Here is a 23,409-nt window from a genome sequence, read left to right on the forward strand (position 1 = left end):
TAGGTTCTTACCGCCCAAATTCTTTACCGCTAGGTTTATGGCTGGCGGTAAGATCTGAGACACAAAATGGAAGCGCGGCAATTTTGATTTTGCCGCACGTCCATTTTTGGGAATAACAAAAGAGGCCTTTTTTACAGATGCGCTGAAAAATGATTTTGTGTGTGCCCAAAACCCACGCCTACAGTACCATAGGCCATTTTTCAGCACACCTTTGTAAAAGGATCCCTTATTATCTAGCATAACACTGGACCAAACTATTCTATTTTAAAGTGAGAGCATCACTGGCGGGAGGGAAAAAAAGGTACTCAGAAGTTTTATGTCATACCAGGAGAACATATCAAATAAGGTTACTCAGCTGTATTATGCATTTGCATACCTTAATTGTCTTTAGCTGTTTAGATCTATTAGTCTGTCCCTATGAACTATTGTGTAATCAGATGTACTATGCTGTCCTAATTTGATTGTCTCTGTTGTTATGTCCTTTAGATTGTAAGCTCTTTTGAGCAGGGACGGTCTCTCTTCATGTTTGACTGTACAGCGCTGTGTAAGTCTGGTAGCGCTTTAGAAATGTTGAGTAGTAGTAGTAGCAGCAGCTATCTCCTTCTCTCTTTCCCCAAGTGTTATATGTTGCTTCTCCAGCATTACAGCTTAAACCATAAGACTAGTCCCATAATCCTATAACTTATAAACACTACTTGCACTTTCCTCATAGTAAGAGAACTCCATCACCAACCACTCTTGTATTTTTATGGAATGACATTGCAATTAAGTCAATCAAATAGAATATTTCCTTGCCCCCTTCCACATATACTGTACTCCCCAAGTACATGTACTATTCCTACCGTATCACCTAGAAGCTTCTACTCCTTTGTCTTCCAAAATTAATTCTACAGGGAACCTGGTTTTCTCTTGACTACAAACTCTGCATATTTCTACAAAGTCCCTTTGATCCTCAACGCAACATTTTCTAGTGACCGCCACCTTCATAGACATTACCCATGCACTATTTATTCCATAAAAGGGACTGAGCTTTGGAATAAGCTACCAGAACATCTCAGACTTCAACCATCCCTAGAACGTTTTAAGGTAGAATTTAAAACCTATCATTTTATGAAAGCCCTCTGCCCCCTCCCACCACAGTAGGCCTTGACATCAGTGTCACCTGAAGACACTTCCCACATCCATTTATATGTTCCCTCCGTCCTATCATAAGAACATAAGAATAGTTATACTGGGTCAGACTAGTGGTCCATCTAGCCCAGTATCCTGCTTCCAGCACTGGTCAATCCAGGTCACAAGTACCTGGCAGAAACCCAATTAGTAGCACCATTCCATGCAACCAATCCCAGGGCAAGCAATGGCTTACCATAACTCCATTTTAATAATAGACTATGGACTTTTCCCCCAGGAACTAGTCCAAACCTTTTTTAAACTCAGTTATGCTAACCACCATCACATCTGGAATTTGTTGCCAGAGAATGTGGTAAAGGCGGTTAGCTTAGCGGAGTTTTAAAAATGTTTGGACAGCTTCCTAAAGGAAAAGTCCATAGGCCATTATTAAATGAACTTGGGGAAAATACACTATTTCAGGGATAAACAGTATAGAATGTTTTGTACATTTTTGGGATCTTGCCAGGTATTTGTTACCTGGATTGGCCACTGTTGGAAACAGGATGCTGGGCTTGATGGACCCTTGGTCTTTCCCAGTATGGCAATACTTATGTACTTATGTAACAAGTTCCAGAGCTTAACTATTCTTTGAGTTAAAAAAAATATTTCCTCCTATTTGATTTAACAATATTTCTATGCAATTTCATTGAGTGTCCCCTGGTCTTTGTACTTTTTGAATGAGTGAAAAATTTATTTACCTCCACCCTCTCCACACCACTCAGGATTTTGTAGACCTCAATCATATCCCCCTCAGCCGTCTCTTTTCCAGGCTGAACCGCCCTAACCTCTTTAGCCTTTCCTCATATGAGGACAGTTCCACCCCCTCTATTATTTTGGTCACTCTTCTTATAACCTTTTCTAATTCTGCTATATCTTTTTTGAGATACGGAGGCCAGAACTGAATGCAATACTAAAGGTGAGGTCACACCATGGAGCAATACAGAGGCATTATAATATTTTTGGTCAAATATTGCATCCCTCTCCTAATAATTCCTTTTATTGTGTTTGCTTTTTCGACCACCTGATCACACTGGGCAGAAGATTCCAGTATATTGTTTACAATGACACCTAGGTCTTTTTCTTGACCGCTGACTCCTAAAGTGGACCCTAGCATCAGATAACTATGATTTGGCTTATTCTTCCCAATGTGCATCACTTTGCATTTGTCCACATTAAATTTCATCTGCCATTTGGATGCCTAGTCTTCATTTTCTAAGGTGTTCCTGCACTTTTTTTTACAATCTGCATGTGTTTTGACAACTTTGAATACTTTTGTGTCATCTGCAAATTAAATCACCTCACTTGTCGTTCCGATTTCCAGATCATCCTATATAATAATTTGCACCTCCAAAATTCTATGTCTGGATGCCTGGGTTCATAACATCCATTCCCACTCATTGCCTCGCCCTTGCGTCAAAACGTAATGATGTCAGAGGGCGGAACAATGAGGGGGGAAGGGTACGCTGGAGGCGAGATGTCAGAAGGAGAGAATCGCGGGGCATTGAGGGGGGGAGGGAGTGAGGTGGAGGGCAGGGTAGAGAAGAATTGATGGACATGGATGGGATGGGAAGACAGTCATAGGCGCCCCGTATAAGAGGCTTGGGGAGACAGTGACCTTCCCCTGGCTGCTGTCCCCCAAACGCAGGGCTGCCTGGTGCAGCAGCGCTGCAGTCAGGGGGCTCTCGGACGGTCCCTCAGCTTCTTCCCGCCCTCAGCTCCCCAATCGACAGCCCTCCTCTCCGTTCCTCCCCCCCTTGCGTGTGTTTAACCCTTTTACTTTCAGGCGCAGCGATGGCAGCGAAGAGGACAACACAGTGGGCTCGCCTCCAGCTTCTCCCTTCCCTCAGTGTCCCGCCTTCTGCGATGATGCATTTCCTGTTTCCGCGAGGGTAGCACACTGTGTGAGGGAAGGGAGAAGCTGTGTTGTCCTCTTCACTGCCGTCGCTGCGCCTGAAAGTAAAAGGGTTAAACGTGCAGGGGGGGGAGGAACGGAGAGGACGGCTGTCAGGGAGCTGAGGGAGGGCAGGGAGAATCGCTGGACATGGATGGGAGGGCAGGGGGAGAGAAGAGATGGCTAGAATTGGAGAGGAGGGCAGGGGAGAAGATATTGTTGGACAGGAGAGGAGGGGAGGGCAGAGGGAGAGAAGAGATCGCTAGATAGGACAGGAGGGGAGGGCAGGGGAGAGAGGAGAATTGCTGGACATGGATGGATGGAGGGGGCAGGGGAGAGAGCAAATTTGCTGGATATGGATGGATGGAGAAGAGGGCAGGGGAGAATGGAGTGTTGCTGGACATGGATTGATGGAGGGGAGGGCAGGGGATAGAGGAGAATTACTGGATATGGATGGATGAATGGGGGCAGGGGAGAGAGGAAATTTGCTGGATATGGGTGGATTGAAGAGAGGGCAGGGGAGAATGGACAGTTCCTGGACATGGATGGATGGAGGTGAGGGAAGTCAGGAAGGAGATGCACATGGATGGAGGGAAGGGAAGAGAGGAGAAATGCTGGACATGGGTGGAGTCTGTGTACTCTGTGTCTTTTTAAAAATACTATAAATAAAAATCACAAAAAAAGAAAGATTAAAACAAAAAAAATAGATAAAATAATCCGTATCTCATACCCCTGGAGCATATTACTCATTATATACCCTTCCCAATTATTATTTATCATGACAGAACATTTCTCCTAACGGTTCCCTTAAAAACATAATCGCCATTACATGATAACCTTGCTAGCGCCCGTTTCATTTGTGTGAGAAACGGGACTTTTTTACTAGTTTACAAATGTTACATAGCAATGGTCCCATCCCTACGCCACTCCTCTAGTCACCCGTCTCCATTGAGAATGGCCATTTATCCTTTCCCTCTGTTTTCTGTCCAATAACCAGTTCTTAATCCACAGAAGGACATTGCTTCCTATCACATGACACCTTAATCGTCTCAGGAGTCTCTCATGAGGTACTTTGTCAAAAGCTTTCTGAAAATCTAGATACACAATGGGGCTCAGTTTCAAAACACTTAAACTTACAAAGTTCCATAGGTTACAAAACAGCTCATTTTCAAAAGAGAAAAACGTCCAAAAAGCAGTCTAAAAGCAAGATAGATGTATTTCTTAGCGGGAAACGTCCAAATGGTATAATCAAACAAATGGAAAACAAACCCCAGTCTAAATCGCTAGTGCATCCAGTTTAGAACGTCTCAAGAGGGGGCATGTTGAAGGGGTGTCTTGGGCAGTCTAACGGAATGAATGTCTCCAGCGCATAACGGATACCAAAATGATTTCACATTGGCGGGAATTCAAATGTACAGACTTAGACCACACGTAAAAGCATCTGGGGTAACAGCAAAGTTGTGTTTAGAGCCAATGGTGGTTTTGTGGAGTTGGAAAGTGGAGGAATAGCTGGTTTGAGAGAAAGTTGAGAGTTGTTCAGTGCTGTGTTATTGCTTGTCTGTCCGCCCTAGTCTGAACCTTTTCACCCTTATATTCCCTGACTTTCCTCCTCTGTGACTCACCTTCTCAGTTTGTTTACCCCCTGCTAGTTCCTCCCCCCACCAAGCTACAACTACTCCTTCCTCTCTATCTCCCCTCATCCCCTCCCCCTCCATTCACTGTCCCCAAGCCCACATTCTATTCATTACACCTACCTGTTTGGTGTCTGTCTGGGTTTCTCTCTTTGTCCTGCGTGCTGCTGCTGTGTGTGTGTGTGTTTGTGATGACAGTTGGTGGCTGGTTAGAAAGTGAATGTGCGGCACAAGTGTTTGCAGTGGCTGAGAGAGTGATTGCTGTGTGGCTGTGCTATGTGCTGTGTGTGACTGCATTGTTTATCGCTGGTGGAGAATGTCAGGTTGTGTTTGTTGATGTTGGGTTTCACCAGGTTGGTAGGGAGAGGTGAACAGAGTGCTGTGTCTCGGGTCATTGGGTTGCACCTGTGGTGTTGGGAAATGGACGCACTGAATGCATAGGTGGCTCACATGTTGGAGAAGGTGGAGAGTTTGGAGGGGAGGAGCCACAGGAGATACTCACATCCCAGAGTTTTTAGGCCCTGTACCCATTTCCTAGATCTTACTGACCAGCAGAGTCTCAAAAGGTACTGCTTTGACAGGGCTGCCATTCAGCACCTTCGTGACCAGCTCCAACCCCTCCTGCAAGCCAGGACCCTTAGGAATAATCCCATCTCTGTCCACATCAAGATCACTGCCTCTCTCTCTCTTTTGGCTACTGGCAGCTTCTAGTCTGTGCTAGCTGTCAAAATGGACCTCACCCAGCCTGCCATTTCAAACTGCCTCACCCAGTTCTTTGATGCCATTTTTACCCACACTTCAGAGTACATCACCTTCCCCACCACCCCCCAGGCCCTGCAGAACAACATGGTTCACTTCTATCACATAACTTGCTTCCCCTCGGTCATAGGCATCATTGACTGCACACATATCGCACTCAGAGCCCCTCGGGCAAGAGAGGCCACCTATAGGAATAAGAAAGCATTCCACTTCATGAATATGCAAGTTGTGTGTGATGCCCAGGGGGAGATTGTAGATGTGTGTGCCTGATACTCAGGTTCAACCCATGATGCCTACACATTACAGCAATCTGGAATCTTACGCAGGTTTGACCGAGGGGAGATGACCGGCGGATGGCTCCTAGGTAAATGCAACATGGTTCAGCCAAACCCATACCTCCTCCACCCAGCAACTCTCAGCACTGTCTTCTTCTAGGTCACTCCACAACCCACAATTCCCACACCACCTCCATAAGGTACCCACTCCAGACAATACACATCCATGTTTCTCATTCTGCTTCTCCCCAAAGGTGACAGAGGCTACCCACAGCGGACCTGGCTCATGACCGCTATAGTGCACCCACAAACAGGGGCAAAGGAGGACTACGACAGACATCGGACCACACGTGGCATGGTACAGCGCATCTTTGGACAGCTGAAAACCAGATTCTGATGTCTAGATCGTTCTGGAGGTAAGCTTATGTACAACCCTGAAAAGGTTGCCAAAATCTTTATGTAGGCCATAATCTGGTCCTGTGCAGAGGACAAGCACACCCAGAAGATCCACAGCAACCTGAGAAGCAGGCCCCAGACCAAGATGATGAGGAACCCCCTCCACCACCTGGCCACGAACCAGAGCAGAGTGCTCACCAGCCAAGAGTCTGAGCCAGGCAAAGACTCAAGACAAATTTTTAGTGACAGTAAGTGATGAACATTTATTTCAATGACACACCAGTTACACACCACCACCACACCCTCCCACCCCTATCACCTGCTCTGTGCATATTCCCTCCCTCCAACACTCACACTCCTTCCTCCTACCACAGCCAAACTACCCCACCCCCAGCATATCCCATCAGAGAAACTATTACCTCCATCAACTTTGCACATGTAGATTTATTATTATTAGAATATTCTTTGCAAAATGTTCCTTGGGGAAGACTTGATGAACATCATTCTTCAAGTTACGTCACAACTGGATGGAGGTCAGGCTTCAAAATGGGTCATAAAAGAAAATGAATCCATTTTTTTAAAAACTAAGCAATCATAAAACAGCAAATGTTTTAAGTAGTCTACATCACTGTGAAACAGAGCATACACCAAAGTAAAGTAAACCAGAAAGGAGGATACCAGCAAAAAAAAAAACCCCCAAAACATTTAAATCATTCCATTACTCAAATCCAATCCAATCATGAATTATTGGAAACATTGGATACTGTTTTTAGGAAAAGAAAAAAAAAAAACTTTCCAAATGAGACGAGTCTGTAAACACATAACGTATTCCACCTGATGTGACCAGACATTTACAGGGAAACCTAAAGGAAAAGGTGGCATCCAAGGCCAAAACTCCAGGTCTTAATGCTAAAAAAGGCCTTTCTATGTAGTTGAGTAGGTCTGGCCATGTCAGGGAAAATATTAATTCACTGCCCACAAAAAGGAACATTCTTTTTTTTCCCAAAATACATTTTTAAAATATTTTATTCTGAAGTTCAGCCGGCAGAGTAACCAATAAAGTGTCTCATATAGGAATTTCATCTTGTGATGATTCTAAGAAGGCAGTTAAATCTAAACTATCTGGGAAATAACCTGATCCTTTGTTTCACCCTGTTGCCCCTCAACTCAAACAACCTTAAGCAGACAATACAAATTAATCAAATCTCACATCTGAATACACCAACACTTCTTTAACAGATTTTCTAAATAGTTTTACAGGGGCAAGATAATGAGTAATTGGAAAATTAAGCAATCATATAATGTATCCAAATTATTATGCAGTCAAAACAATCTTTTACCTGTGAAGTTAGTCGTATGTAAAACATCAATTGTGTATCCAACTTTACAGCTTGCTGTTCTAAATTAGCCACTCTCTGTTCTTATTCACCAATTTTAACAGAAACTTCTTCAGTATACAGTTGTCATACAGTCTTTTCAGAGCTCTCTCAGTTCTAGTTACAACCATCCTTAAGTGCATTAAGGTACTTTCCTCTCCCATTGAGCTTTTCTCAACTGTAGCCTGATCTTGAAAACAGATAGAAACTCCACTGCTTTGTGGAAGAGAACCTTCCCAATATCCATCTCTTGGGAGCTGCTTACTTGAGAATCACTCACACAAGGAGTAGTAGAGTCCAGCAGCCAGACCACCTCTTCAGGGGTACAGCTGCAGAAGTCCCCAATTTAGGGAGGGGGTGTTCTAGAACTCAAGAAGATAAAGGTTTCAATGAGGAACAACACACTTAATTTCAGTTGGTTTCACTCCTTCCACCTTCAATGTCACTTGTAGATCCATAGGGTTCTTCACAGTAATCCAAACCAACTTGACAGGGCAACCACCCTCATTTTAAATCTTCCCCATCATAGGAGAAGATAGGCCCATGTTCTATGCTCCTCAGTTGCTCCAAAGGAGCAGAATGTGTTCCTTCGGCCATGCTCCTTTGGAAATGTACCCATCGTAGGTTAAGTCTTTAAGCTCATTTGGAATCCAATGGCATCATTCACAGCTTAAGTTGTCCCTCACGTGTCTGGGTCCTCTATTCAATGGGGGTGCAGATTTCTTCCATGAAAAGCAGCACCAAATCTCTACTCCAAAATTTTTGTGGTAGGGTAAGATTTTAAGCCCAGTCGGGATCCAAAGATATTACCCATGGCTGAAGGTATCCCTCAAAGTGCCTGTTTGTTTCCTCTTTTCAATGGGGTGCAAATTCTTTCACCCCAGGCAGCACCAGCTCTCCACTCCCTTATTTTTTTGTTCCTTAGCCACTCCACTGTAAAATTTGGCTCCATAGTTTGGGTCATTATGCAGAAATATTAACTTCCACACCACTTTCAGCTTAGTTGCAAAGGGCAACAGGTTTTTCTCCGGGACTATTTCTATCTATTCACTATTTTTTCTCTCCTGGCAATTGCCTTCATCCCTGTCTGAGAAATATTTCCATAACATAATGCTGCAACCATCAAGCTTCACAATAGGGATGTGTTCTCTGGATGATGTAATGTGTTGGGTCTGCATCAAACCAGGCTTTGTATTCAGGCCAAAAGTGTCTATTTTAGTTTTTTCACATCACAAACCTTTTGCTATATGGCTACACTTTCTCTTGAGTGTTCATCTACATACTTCAAGTAACAGTCAAAGCGGGCTTTCTTGAGCAATTGCTTTCTTCTTGCCATCCTGCTGTGCAGGAAATACAGCACTGTCCACGGAACTTTTTCTAAGTTGCTACTGGCCATCCTCTCCTTGCTCAGTCATCCAGTTTGGGAAGATGGTCTTCTTAATAAAGGGGCCCTTCTACAAAGGCACGCTGAAAAATGGCCTGCGGTAGTGTAGACGAGTGTTTTGAATGCGCACAGAAAAATGTTTCAGCACACCTGTAAAAAAATGCCTTTTTATTTTTGCCAAAAATGGACATGCTGCAAAATGAAAATTGCCGAACGTCCATTTTGGGTGTGAGACCTTACCACCAGCCATTGACCTAGTTGTAAGGTCTCACGCGGTAACCGGATGGTAATGGTCTACGTGCGTAAAATGCTGATTACCACCCGCACGCCAGAAAAATATTTTCCGGCGCACATAGCGGACACACGTCAAAAATGAAATTACCGCAAGGGCCACATGGTAGCCAGGCGGTAAGTCAAAATTGATGCGCGTTGAGCGTGCACAGGTGCCTATGCTGCTTAGTAAAAGGGCCCCAAAATCACCTTGAATTTGCTCCAGAGGATAGTCAGGTATACTTCAATTTACATACCCATCCCCTGAACTGGGCTTTTTACAACATATTCCCAGAGTTCTTTTGCCACCTCTTTTGTATACATTGTTGGGTTTTTGCTCTGAATTGCATAACCCAGCAAAGGGAATTAACATGAGCTGTCAAATAATCCTATCACGTGAAATCTATACAGCTTAACACAAATAGGCCCAATTTGTTTGGCAAGTATCTGAAAAAGATTAGTTACACCAAAGCTTCTGGTACTTAGGATTGCCACAGAAGTACTTCAACTGATAAAGTCCACATTTTTAAAAAGATAATTTCTATGAATTCCTGGGATACATTTTTTCACTTGTCGTGGGGTAGTATGTGTGGATACATGAAACCGTGTTTTAAGGTCACAAAAGGTGAACATTTTAGAAGTGGGTGTAGACTTTAAAGCCACTCTATTATGTACCATATACACACAGATGAGCTGGGGTTGTTTGTTTGTTTGTTTTAAAGATGAGCAATCCAAGGCTGAGACTGAATTCCCTATATTTCTTATGCCATCTACTTCTAAACCTGTTCTGGTAGTTATCCAATAATCCCAGATATTGTGCTTTCTATGAAGCTTACTTCCTTATAAGTTAAAGGGCTAATAAAGCTCAAATGTTTACAATGAATTCAAACTAAAAGATCTATTTTCTGAACTGGAACAATGGAAGCACAGTTTCCCCAAAGAGTTCTAAGTTCGACAAAAAGAGTTAACAAAAACCAGTTCAGGACAGGATTGTGCTTGGACAAACCTAAGTAGGACAAATCAAATCAAAATTTGTTATTTTATATGCTCAGTTAACTTTGTAGCTTGTAACTAACAAATAGCAAAGATTTCAGGTCCCTTTCCATATCAAATGACTAGAAGTCTGCAACCTACTGTGTTTCAAAGGCATGTCAAAAATCCAACACTAAGGGCCAATCCTTTTTTTTTTTTAACAAATGTCTTATTAGAAATGCTCAAGTTCTGCTTAAAAAAAAATATATTACAGCAAGCGCACTGTTACCCTACCATATAGGTCTCAACAAGTTAAAGGGACAGAATTGTCAATCTACCACACTCTAAAAGCACAAGAGTGGGGGGAAACAAAGCCAACCAGGTGTCCAAGAAGACCAAAGTTTATTCTTCAACAGACTTGCTGATATAATGACCCAACACAGCCGTGTTTCGACATGCAAAGTCTTCATCAGGAGTACGTATAATCCAGCAGAACAAATGTGCTTGTGTTTTATCTTTGATTCTCCAACCTATTCACATTTGTTCTGCTGGCTTATAAGAACCCCTGACAATGGCTTTGCATGTCAAAACATGGCCCGTGTGTCAACAAGTCTTGTTGAAGAATAAACTTTGGTCTTCTTGGACACCATGGTTGGCTGTTTTCCCCCCACTCTTGTGTTGTTGGTGCGTTTTTGTAGAAAACTAGTGTTCTCTGTGCTGGATTTTTATTTAGGCTACCACACTCTGCCATCAGATTGGTCTCTTCGTATACCCAAGGGAACAGGAAAACATCTGTGACACACCACTAAAAAAGAGGAAAAAAAACCCTGGAGGTATCAGATGTCCATCAGTGGCAAGCTAAACCCTTGAAACTACTGTATGTAATCAATCATTTGCATCCAGTGGCCAAAACCTCTAATATCTTTATTTTAAACATATATATCGAATCTAACAAGCTACATCAATGGGTAGAAACCTCTCAAACAGGAACATTTTCACTCTTTTGCAAAATACCAAGTAATCAGGCTGAATCTTGATTGCCACTGACAATGAGTTTCACCACTTAGCACCTTGGTATCTAAAATCTACAGAGTAAACCAACTTATAATGCACTCTCTTGCAATCTGGAAGATGAAGTTTCAGGTAGTCCCTAGAACCAAGGTTATGACACATAGGGGAACAGTTATTAAGGGTTGCATGTAATCCTGGCATCATGTCATATAATATATGAAAGAAAAAAAAACATAATTTAAAAATAATCCTGGTTTTAATGGGCAGCCAGTGCATCTTGCATAATACCTTGAGGACAAACCTAACTGCTATATTTTGGGCTGTTTGCAGCCATTTTAGGACATCCTTTTTATATCCAGCAATAAATAAATGCTGTTAGAGACAAATTGCTAAGAGAGTGTCAAATAATTTAGTCTGCTGGTTAAGTGATATATGTGATTGTGATCAGTGGCGTACCAAGGGGGGGGGGCGGTGGGGGCGGTCCGCCCCGGGTGCCAGTAGGTGGGGGCGCTCCGCTCCCGCCGCCTCCTTTAAACAAAAATCGGTGAAGCAGTGTCGCAGGCAGCGCCTCGCCTGCCCTGCTTGTGAAAAAATCAAATCTCCTTCTCCTCGTCTTGACGTCAACTCGGGCCTTCCAATCAATCACTATGTCCCGCCCTCCTCTAAGGTAAATTCCGCGAGGGCGGGCGGGACATAGTGATTGATTGGAAGGCCCGAGTCGACGTCAAGACGAGGAGAAGGAGATTTGATTTTTACAAGCAGGGAAGACGAGGCGCTGCCTGCGATGCTGCTTCGCCGATTCAGACAGTAGTGAGAACTGGACTGATGTGGGGAAGGAGAGGGGCGAAAGGGACTCGGGTGGGGGTGTTCAGAGGGGAAAAGGGGAGGGGAGAAGGGGACTGGGGTGGGGATCTCAGACAGGGGAGGGGGAGGGGAGAAGGGAACTGGGGTGGGGGTCTCAGACGGGAGAAGGGGAGGGGAGAAGGGGACTGGGGTGGGTATCTCAGATGGGAGAAGGGGAGGGGAGAAGGGGACTGGGGTGGGGGTGTTCAGAGGGGAAAAGGGGAGGGGAGAAGGGGACTGGGGTGGGGATCTCAGACGGGGAGGGGAGAAGGGGACTGGGGTGGGGATCTCAGATGGGAGACGGGGAGGGGAGAAGGGGACTGGGGGTGAGGGTCTCAGACAGGGGAGGGGAGAAGGGGACTGGGGTGGAGGTCTCAGATGGGAGAAGGGGAGGGGAGAAGGGGACTGGGGTGGGGGTCACAGACAGGAGAAGGGGAGGGGAGAAGGGGACTGGAACTGGGGGCTGAAAAAAGGGGCAGAGAGAGAGGGGACAGATCCTAGATGGAAGGGGGAGCGAGAGGGAGGGCAGACCCTGGATGGATGGGAGAGGGAGGGCAAATGGTGGATTGAAGGGGTAGAGAGAAAGGGCAGACAGTGGAGTGGATGGAAGGGAAAGGGCAGACAGTGAATGGAAGGGGCAGAGATAGAGGGCAGATGTGGATGGAAGGGGCAGGGAGAGAGGGCAGACATTGGATGGAGGGGACAGCAGAGAGGGCTGACAATGGATGGCAGAGAACGAAGACAGATGCTGGATGGTGAAAAGAAGATGAGGAAAGCAGAAACCAGAGACAACAAACTGTAAATAAAATATATATATTTTTGTTTTTTGCTTTAGGATAAAGTAGTATTGTAGCTGTGTTAATAAATGTTTATAATAGAACATGTAAACAAGGTAATCTTTTTATTGGACTAATTTTAATACATTTTGACTAACCTTCGGAGAACAAAACCCCCTTCCTCAGGTCAGGATAAGATACTGTAACAGCACTATACTGTACTGACCCGAGGACGGAGGTTTTGGCCTCTGAAAGCTAAATGTATTAGTCCAATAAAATGGTATTATTTTACTTTCTATATTTGTTTTATTTCTATTTGTTAATTTGTAAAGTGGTGATTGGTACTTGTTAGTTTTTTTCAAATTTACATCTGCTGTCTTTATATTTTGCACAGTACTAGGGGACAGTTTCTGTTTCTGTGGTGTTGCATTGTATGCAGAGTCTGGCATTGAGGGTTCAGTTTAATTTTTGTCTAAATAGAAAGTTTATGATTACTTATCCTATAGTGGATTAGGGTGTATCTGTGTTTGGGAAAAAGACATGGCTTTCAGTTGGCATTGACTGTGCAGGATCTACGATCTGTACTATTCTGTCTGGTTTCGTTTTACAATAGGTGAATTGATGTTCTAGTGCTCACTGTAGTGTTTAAGATGCTTTCCTTTTCCTTGTGTGACTCGTAGAAATGACTGCTTTATGGTATGGTAGAATTGCTCTAAAGGTCCTGAGTGTTTTGTATTCTCGGCATGCCTAGCACTGGATTTTTTTTGGGGGGGGGGGAGGGGGGGTGTTAAAAAATGACCGGCCCCGGGTGTCAACTACCCTAGGTACGCCACTGATTGTGATATACCATATGCACTAATTATTCTCAAATCTTCCTCCTCACAAATATCGTTTACAGACCAGCAGACTAAACTATTTGACACCCTTTTGACAATTGTTCAGAAACTCATCTTGTCAAACAGGAAAACAGCACAGCTTCTAAATATCTGGTTTTGGTGGCAATATGTACTTCAACATCAGAAAATGGAATTTCATCAGAGGAAAAGTATGGAGAATTAGCAAGCAAAAAGAATCTATGATCACCTACTCAGTCTTATATACAAGATTTACAAGCCCATTCATAGTCACATATGTAATTATAATGTGTATATGCAGTGTATCTGACAATCAGTTGTAGTTATTAATGCTTTCTCTCTTACTTCCTCTTTGTCACATGTTAATAACTTTCACAATATTATTGTTCATGTTTCTGTAATTTTACTATGAAAACTTTAATAAAATAGTAAGAAACAAAAATTGCTGTTAGAGACCTGCGCATATCCAGCAGATAGCCAAGTCCTGTCGCTTCTTTCTCTTTAACATCAGCAAAATTCGCCCTTTCCTCTCTGAGCACACCACCCGTACTCTCGTCAACGCTCTCATTACCTCTCACCTTGACTACTGCAACCTACTCCTTACTGGCCTCCCGCTTAGCCATCTATCCCCCTTCAATCTGTTCAGAACTCTGCTGCACATCTTATATTCCGCCTGAACCGATATACTCATATCACCCCTCTTCTCAGGTCACTTCACTGGCTTCCAATCAGATACCACATACAGTTAAAGCTTCTCCTTCTTACCTACAAATGCACTCAGTCTGCAGCCCCTCATTACCTCTCTACCCTCATTTCCCCTTACGTTTCCGCCCGTAACCTCCGCTCACAGGACAAATCCCTCCTTTCAGTACCCTTCTCCACCACCGCCAACTCCAGGCTCCGCTCATTCTGCCTCGCCTCACCCTATGCTTGGAATCAACTTCCTGAGCCCTTACGCCAAGCCCCCTCCCTACCCATCTTCAAATCCTTGCTCAAAGCCCACCTCTTCAATGTTGCTTTCGGCACCTAACCTTTATACCTTTCAGGAAATCTAGACTGCCCCTATTTGACTGACTGTACATTTGTTCTTTAGATGGTAAGCTCCTTTGAGCAGGGACTGTCCTTCTATGTTAAATTGTACAGCGCTGCGTAACCCTAGTAGCGCTTTAGAAATGTCAAGTAGTAGTAGTAGACCAAGAAAATATGGTAGAAAGCTACAGAAATATTTCCTATTGCACTGGGAGCCAAAGGCTTGACCAAAATGAATTTTCAAGCATACCTGGATAGGTTGTCTATACATGTTACATCTTATGAACTTGAAAAGGAAGCTCTCTTTGATACAACGCAACTCTTGTTAGAGCCAAACATTACTGTGAAATAAACAACCACATGGTGCCATATCCCTAAAGTGACTACCTAGAAGCACTGGTGCTCCAGGGGGTCTTCACGGTAGTTGCACAAGACTAATGCTAGAAATGCCATTTTGTGGAAAGCACTGGACAGGGCATGAGTGACTGGCATTGCTCCTGCCAGAAGACCCCTTGAATCACCAATGCTTCAGCAGGTAGCTACTTTAAGTATATGGCCCCAGAGGGAGGTGGAAGGAGTGGGAGAGGGCTTGCACCATGTGGTGCGTGGTGTTCAAGAGTCAAAGGGGAGCTTGGGAGCATCAGGCCACAACTTTGCAGCACGATCCTCCCAGGCCTCTGGAATAATGCTACTTGAGAGGTGGCTTGCAAGTAGCATTATTCTTTTAAAATGGGATTCAGCTTCCTGCAGGACAGAGATATTGCAGGTTGCTGAATCTAGCAGTAAATTAAGGCACTGTAAAAGGTAATTAACAATAAACTTCCCCCCTTAATGCTAAAAATGCAGCATCATGAATCTTGACTACAACAACTCTTCAGGTGCAGACATGGAAGCCTTTGAAATATATCTTTTTCCTCCAAACTCCACTGGCTCAAATGCCAAAGCAGTATTTCCTTATCTCAACCAAGGATTTGATCCCAACAGAATCAAGCCCTCCTACACAGCCAATCTTCTATTTATGGTTCAATCCTCATTCCAACTGGTCTTAGATGCTTTCTCAGACTATCAGGCTTATTTTCAAAACAGAAGGGCGCCCATCTTTCGACACGAATCGGGAGATGGGCGTCCTTCTCCCAGGGTCGCCCAAATTGGCATAATCAAAAGCCAAATTTGGGCATCCTCAACTGCTTTCCGTCGCGGGGACAACCAAAGTTCACAGGGGCATGTCAGAAGCATAACAAAGGCGGAACTGGAGCGTGCTTAACACATGGGTGTCCTCGGCCGATAACGGAAAAAAGAAGGGCATCCCTGACGAACACTTGGCCGATTTGGTCCTTTTTTTTTTTTTATGACCAAGCCACAAAAATGAGCCCTAAATGACCAGATGATCACCGGAGGGAATCGGGGATGACCACCCCCTACTCCCCCAGTGGTCACTAACCCCCTCCCAACCTAAAAAAAATAAAAAAAATTTTCCAGTCTCTATGTCAGCCTCAAATATCATACCCAGCTCCATGACAGCAGTATGCAGGTCCCTGGAGCAGTTTTAGTGGGTACTGCAGTGAACTTCAGGCAGGCGGACCCAGGCCCATCCCACCCCCACCTGTTAAACTTGTGGTGGTAAATGTGAGCTCTCCAAAACCCACCACAAACCCACTGTACCCACATCTAGGTGCCCCCTTCATCCCTAAGGGCTACAGTAGTGTACAGTTGTGCGGAGTGGGTTTTTCTTTTTTGGGGGGGGTTGGGGGGCTCAGCACACAAGATAAGGGAGCTATGCATCTGGCTGCTTTTTCTGAAGTTCACTGCAGTGCCCCTTAGGGTGCCCGGTTGGTGTACTGGCATGTCAGGGGGACCAGTGCACTACGAATGCTGGCTCCTCCCACGACCAAATGGCTTGGATTTGGTCATTTCTGAGGTGTGCGTCCTCGGTTTCCATTATCGCTGAAAATCGGGGAAGACTATCTCTAAAACTTGGGCACCCCATTCGATTATGCCCTCCCTTCAGAAACAACTTAAAGGGAGAAAGGGCCAAAGACGTCAGAAACAGCAGTCACAAGATCAATTACAATCTTGAATACCTCTAAAAATTTTAAAACAGAATGATCAAATGACACTAGAACTTAAACACAATGGTTGTCTTACAGCACCACAATACAAATACAGATTCAAATTAACACATAATTATGATTATATAATAAGGTTTGTACTCAATACTGCACTTTTAGAATACCACTATTTAAATGCATTTAGGATAAGTGGAGCAAATTACTTTTTAATCACAGGTGCAAAAATAATCTGAATAATAAAAGCTATGGGTTAGATAACAGGTCACATAGTCTTTGGTTTGCATGTTATTATTTTGTTTATAAGCTAATTACTAACAAGGTATTAAAACCGACAATTACTTGAATAACAAATAAAATTTTCCATGCCAAAGTGTGCAAGAGCAGAGGCCAGCAATTTCCTGAACTATACGCCTACTAAATTGCAGTGTGAAGTTTTTAGTTAGAGACACAGCTCACACAGTGCTCTCATTGTGTGTCAGTACTACTTTATAAAACAGAAATTCTCATAACTGGCAGGATAATGGCCCTTGTATCAAATTTTGGGTCTATCCTAATGGAACTGAATAAGCAACATAACAAGCTACACAGAAAGTCACTCATTCTCAAAAATACTAGCATTAATAAAGACAGGCAGTATAATAATATAAGACAGCATTTTATTTCTATTCCCAGGTGTGTGAGAGACATGACATGTGGAGGAGCATTTTCAATATGACGTCAAAATCCATTGAACCTGACTTACCTACAGCCTTGAATAAAATGATTACCTGTCTAACATCAATTCAAGATTGGGCTAAACACAACAAACTTTGCCTGAACCCAAGTAAAACTGAGCTTCTCTGGGTTCGTAACACAAGTACGTACATACTTGACATCAAAATCCCTTTTGGGAAGTACAAACTCCCCTCAAATCACAAGTCAGGAACCTTGGAATAAAGTTAGATTCAACACGTACTTTGATTCCCCAAATTAAAGCAACCTTCAAGAGCTGCTTCTACTATGTGTGACAGCTACGCTGCCTCTCTCCTTACATCGAGAAGGTAAATCTTATCCCAGTCATGCATGAAATGATAACATGAAGACTAGATTACTGCAATGCACTATACAATGGTCTGACTACAAAGGGCCTGCACCAGCTTCAGTTGATTCAGAATGCAGCAGCAAGACTCATAGAAGGTTGCAAGTGACATCTGATCTTCAAGGCTCTGAAAGGGAATGGCCCTGAGTACCTGAATAGGATGATCCTCCACACATCGACAAGGACACTAAGGTCCTCCCAAGGACTATCACTAACCACACCCTTTCCAAAAGAGATTGCATGATGTGATACCCACAAGCGAGCCTTATCCGGAGTAGCGCCCACACTCTGGAATGCATTGCCTGAAAGGTTCCACTTAACACAAGACTATCTCTACTTCAGGAAGCAGGTGAAAGCTTGGCTCTTCAACCAGGCCTTTAATGGAAGAAGTAACTAACTTGTTAGTCTCACTCACGCACACAAGGAGTGACTTGGGCTGCACATACTACAGCATGACATGTTTATCCAATCCAATCCTACCCTAGTTGAGATGATATTTAACCATCTCTCTGACCTTGTGTGCAACTTTCTTTAAATCAGTCACCTTAATTTCTAACTCTTCTTATTCTCTTACCTATCTATATGTTACATCTTTGCTTTATCCTTCACTATCAATTAAAATGTTCTATGTATTGTGTTGACATTGTAAGTAGTATACTATTGATCTATCAAAAATACAGAAATCTACTCAAGAGCAATTTACCAAGAAACAAATCACCTATTTGCTCTAAATATTTGATATTAGCCCTATACCTCCAAGGATAGCATTTCACTATTTAAATTATAATCATTTTAAACAACTGAAGCCTCATAAGCCCAGGGTACCACACGTATTGGACAACCCCTTAATAGACTCTCATCACTGACTCCAGCCACCTCCGAAAACCTCTGCAGAACCAATCAACTCGAAAAGGACAAAAAAGCTCTGCAGCTTCTATCCCACATCCAGGAAGGCACCCCTTAATTCTGCTCGAACCACGTGACTAATTTGCTTTTTCACTTCTCGACAAAGGAATTCTTATGTTTCACTACTTCATCAGGAGAAAATAGAGATAAACAATGTCTTTCTCTTCCAAAGCACAAGATTCATGGCTTCAAAAATGACTACCACCTAAGTAGACACTGACAATGGCCACTCCCCAAATTATCTGATATCACTTCCTGTAAGACCTCCCTACTCCGTACTTCTGTTTATTTTCCGATATTCACCCAATGCTTCAATCAAACACTTCCCATTCAAGTTGTCCATTTAATCCTTTAGGAGCCACAGTCTGCAGTTTGTATATCCATTTCTGTTCTTTTTGATGCAAGCATCGTGAAACATCACCTCTTCTACCACATACGAGTTTATCTTGTTGGGCAGACTGGATGGACCATGCAGGTCTTTTTCTGCCGTCATCTACTATGTTACTATTATCTCTCAGTTGTCGCAAATGATTAAACGTGTGACCTACATTCACTCAATGTTTTACTAAGGGCATATGTCATTTTTCTGCATGAATTCCATGTTTATGCTCAATTAATTGAGTTTTCAACATATCTAAGGGCACATGGACATGTGATCATATAAATCACCGCTTTTGAAGTGCAGTTTGAAAAGCATTTAATGCAAATCCATTTATTATGTATATTGTCCCAAAACCTTGCTCCATGATCTCACACACAACACAGTTACCACATTTTACATGACCCCGACTTTAAGTCTCTCTCACCGACCAAATATCTGAATGAAACAAAACATCTGCCAAATTTGCCCGCCTTGAATATGATACCATACATTGCTTCTAGGCGAAAACCTCATGGGTCAATAAATTTGGAAGAACAATGAATATATAACCTTACTTTATTTCAGTATGCATCATGGTGGTGGCGATTTATTAACAATATTTTCATCATATTGGAAGTGGGGAAATCTGTTAAACCAATTTGTGCTAGTTTTAAATGCTTGCCACCCTACCATTAAATGCCAACATACTTCCCATTCCACAGAAATAATAATGGACGATTGGAAACAGACATCTATACAAAAAACACTGACCGAAATACTCTTTTGGCATATGATAGTATGCACCCGATCCATACCCACAATAATTTGCCATTTGCACAATTCTTGCGCTACAGACGAATATGTGATTCCTCTGTGAAGTACAAACAGGCAGCAAATCAATTGATTGAGGGTATCCTAAGAAAATTATTAAACATGATTATAAAAGAGCCCTGTTTAACCATCAAGAATTTTTATTGGAATCTAAACAGCAGAAATCGTCTGAGGCAAATATTCCATGTATAATGCAATATACCTATTTATCTCCGCAGGTAGCTAAAATCGTACATAAACATTGGAATATTTTATCGACCCATGAGGTTTTCGCCCAGAAGCAATGTATGGTATCATATTCAAGGCGGGCAAATTTGGCAGATGTTTTGTGTTGTTCAGATATTTGGTCGGTGAGAGTTACTCAAAATCGGGGTCATGTAAAATGTGGTAACTGTGTTGTGTGTGAGATCATGGTGGAGATCACAAGGGTTTGGGACAATATACATAATAAATGGATTTATATTAAATGCTTTACAAACTGCACTTCAAAAGTGGTTATTTATATGATCACATGTCCATGTGGCCTTAGATATATTGGACAAACGAAACGAACGTTGAAAACTCGATTAATTGAGCATAAACATGGAATTCATGCAGAAAAATTACATATGCCTTAGTAAAATATTGTGTAAATGTAGGTCATATGTTTAATCAATTGCGATATATGGTTATAGAACAACTGAGAGATAATGGTAGACGAGGTGATGTTTCACGATGCTTACATCAAAAAGAACAGAAATTAATATACAAACTGCAGACTGTGGCTCCTAAAGGATTAAATGGACAACTTGAATGGGAAGTGTTTTATTGAAGCATTGGGTGAATATTGGAGAATAAACAGAAGTACGGAGTAGGGTTGTCTTACAGGAAGTGATGTCAGATGATTTGGGGCATGGCCATTACCGTCTACTTAGGTGGTAGTCATTTTTGAAGCCATGAATCTTGTGCTGTATTTTCTCCTGATGAAGTAGTGAAACATAAGGGTTCCTTTGTCGAGAAAACAAATTAGTCACGTGGTTCGAGCAGAATTAAGGGGTGCACTCCCTTGATGTGGGATAGAAGACATTACCACCCGGGTGGATAAGTTAAGTACCCTGATTTGTTTTTGCTGTGCACATGCTTTACTTTTGGATTACCTCTTCCAATTTTTGAAAGTTTGAGTGTTATTGATATTGACTTTATGCCTCTGGGATTTAGTATTAGTTCCTCTGTTTTTTTGCTGCAGAACTTTTTTGTCCTTTTGGAGTTGGTTCTGCAGGGGTTTTCGGAGGTGGCTGGAGTCAGTGATAAGAGCCTATTAAGGAGTTGTCCAATACATGTGGTACCCTGGGTTTATGAGGCTTCAATTTTTTTAAATGATTATAATTTAAATAGTGAAATGATATCCTTGGAGGTATAGGGCTAATAACTAATTTGCTCTAAATATTTGATTAAGTAGTATACTGTGACATACTTTGTATTGTTATTTGAATATTTTTACTGCTGTTAATTGCCTATTGCTCATGTTTGTTCTATTCTTACTGTACACTGCCTTGAGTGAATTCCTTCAAAAAGGTGGTAAATAAATCCAAATAAATAAATCTGATTTTGGACATTTTGCTTAAAACATTCAAAAATCAAATGGCAAACATAGCAATTTTCAAACCAGAAAAACATCTATTTTTTGTTTCAAAAATGTCCATTTTCTAGATGTTTTGTGCTCGGTGCGTTTTTCTTTTGTGATCATTTTCAGGAAAAAAAAAACTTCCAAGGGAGAAATGCACAAAAACATGCCATTGGGACATAAGGAGGACCAGCATTCATAGTAGACAGGACACACAGACATCCCAGCAGAGCAGTAGGGCATCCTAGGGGGCACTGCAGTGACTTCACATAACAGGCCCCAGTTACACAGTTCGATACCCCCTTATATTGTTTGAGAGCCCCCCAAAACCCACTAATAATCTACTGTACCCAACTGTACACTACTACAGTAGCCATTATGCCTGCAGGTGTCATCTATATTTTTTTATTTTTGTTACATTTGTACCCCGCGCTTTCCCACTCATGGCAGGCTCAATGCGGCAGGCAATGGAGGGTTAAGTGACTTGCCCAGAGTCACAAGGAGCTGCCTGTGCCGGGAATCGAACTCAGTTCCCCAGGACCAAAGTCCACCACCCTAACCACTAGGCCACTCCTCCACCACATATGTAGGTACAGTAAGTTTTTTTTGTATTTTGGATGGCTCAAACTTGCCACCACAAGTGTAACAGTTGGAGAGGAATATGGGCCTGGGTCCCCTTCTCTACAGTGCACTGCACTGAGCACTAGGCTATACCAGGGACCTGCTTGCTTGCTGTCATAGAGGCTGGTATGTATTGTTTCTTTCACATCTTTGGAGGGGTGGGAGGGAGTCAAGCCTTAATCCCTCCAGTGGTCATATGGTCATTTAGGGCACCTTATTGTGACTTAGTCATGATTGAACCAGTTCGAGACCAAAACGTCTTTTAGTCCTGGACATTTTTGCTTTGTTACATTATGGCAGAAAAACGTCCAAGTTCTGGGAACGTCCAAATCTCTCCCTCGATATGCCCCAGCAGGCATCCTTGCGACTTGGATGCACTGCTGATGAACTGCATAGAAAAATGTCTTACAAATGGGTTTTAAAAATAGCAAGTTGGACTTTTGGCAAAAAAAGGTCCATCTGCCACTTTGTGTTGCTTTCTGGATGTTTTGCTCTTTTGAAAATGAGCCCCAAAATTTTTAATTGTGTAGGCATTATGGGCTGGATTCTAAAAATAGCACTGTGAAATGGATGTTGGAAAAGATTGGCACTAAGTGTGATTCTATAAAGGGTGCGTAGTGAAATAGTGCTCAGCCCCGATTCCTAAACCTTAACCTAGGGTGCCAGATTTATGCCTGATGAAGCCTGGTGTAAATGCTGGCCCCCAAGTTGGGTGAGCTGATCCATTATTCTGTAACAACATGCACAAATTTTCAGAACACCCCTAACAGGCCCATGCCCCTCCATGGCCATGCCTCCTCTTTTGAGTTGCATGCTATGGAATTTGGGCACCAAGTGTTATAAAATAGTGTGTAGCCAGATGTGTGCGTAAATCCTAAGAGGTGCCAATTAACCTCACTGATTGTTAGTGGCCAATTATTGTTCATTAACAGCTCATTAGACAAGTAAGTTGTGGACACAACTCAGGATCAAGCCCAAATTTAGGCACCCGAATATGGGCACCATATATAGAATACGTGTATGTGTGTGTGTGTTTTTAACCTTACTTGGCTTGTACCATGCCAACAGTGCTTTATAGGGCATATTTTTCCCCTCTAGGGCCACATCGTTCTCTTGCTCCTTGTTGACAAGTTTTTAAATGTATATTGCTCACAGTACTGTAGATTCACTTCACTAAGGGGCCCTTTTACTAAGCCGGGTAAGTGCCTACGCATGCCCAACACGCGCCAATTCCAAGTTCCCGACTACCGCATGGCCTGGGTGGTAATTTCATTTTTGGCACGCGTCCACTATGCACGTCAGA

The 23,409-nt window shown here is 42.8% G+C and overlaps 1 protein-coding gene across 3 annotated transcripts in view; it reads right to left on the reverse strand.

Annotated features, from left to right (window-relative positions):
* LRIG3 (leucine rich repeats and immunoglobulin like domains 3) overlaps nucleotides 1–23,409 on the reverse strand; it is a 156,001-nt gene that overhangs the window by 77,247 nt on the left and 55,345 nt on the right. Inside the window, exon 1 of one of the 3 annotated variants that reach the window (XM_030216700.1) lies at nucleotides 6,542–6,601. The exons of the other annotated variants lie outside the window; for them this stretch is intronic. The gene's annotated coding sequence lies outside the window, so the exon portion shown is untranslated. Of the gene's footprint in view, nucleotides 1–6,541; nucleotides 6,602–23,409 lie in introns of those variants that run through there. 3 annotated transcript variants of the gene reach the window in all.

This window comes from Microcaecilia unicolor, chromosome 10 (assembly GCF_901765095.1).
Source record: "Microcaecilia unicolor chromosome 10, aMicUni1.1, whole genome shotgun sequence".
Classification (NCBI taxonomy): Eukaryota; Metazoa; Chordata; class Amphibia; order Gymnophiona; family Siphonopidae; genus Microcaecilia; species Microcaecilia unicolor.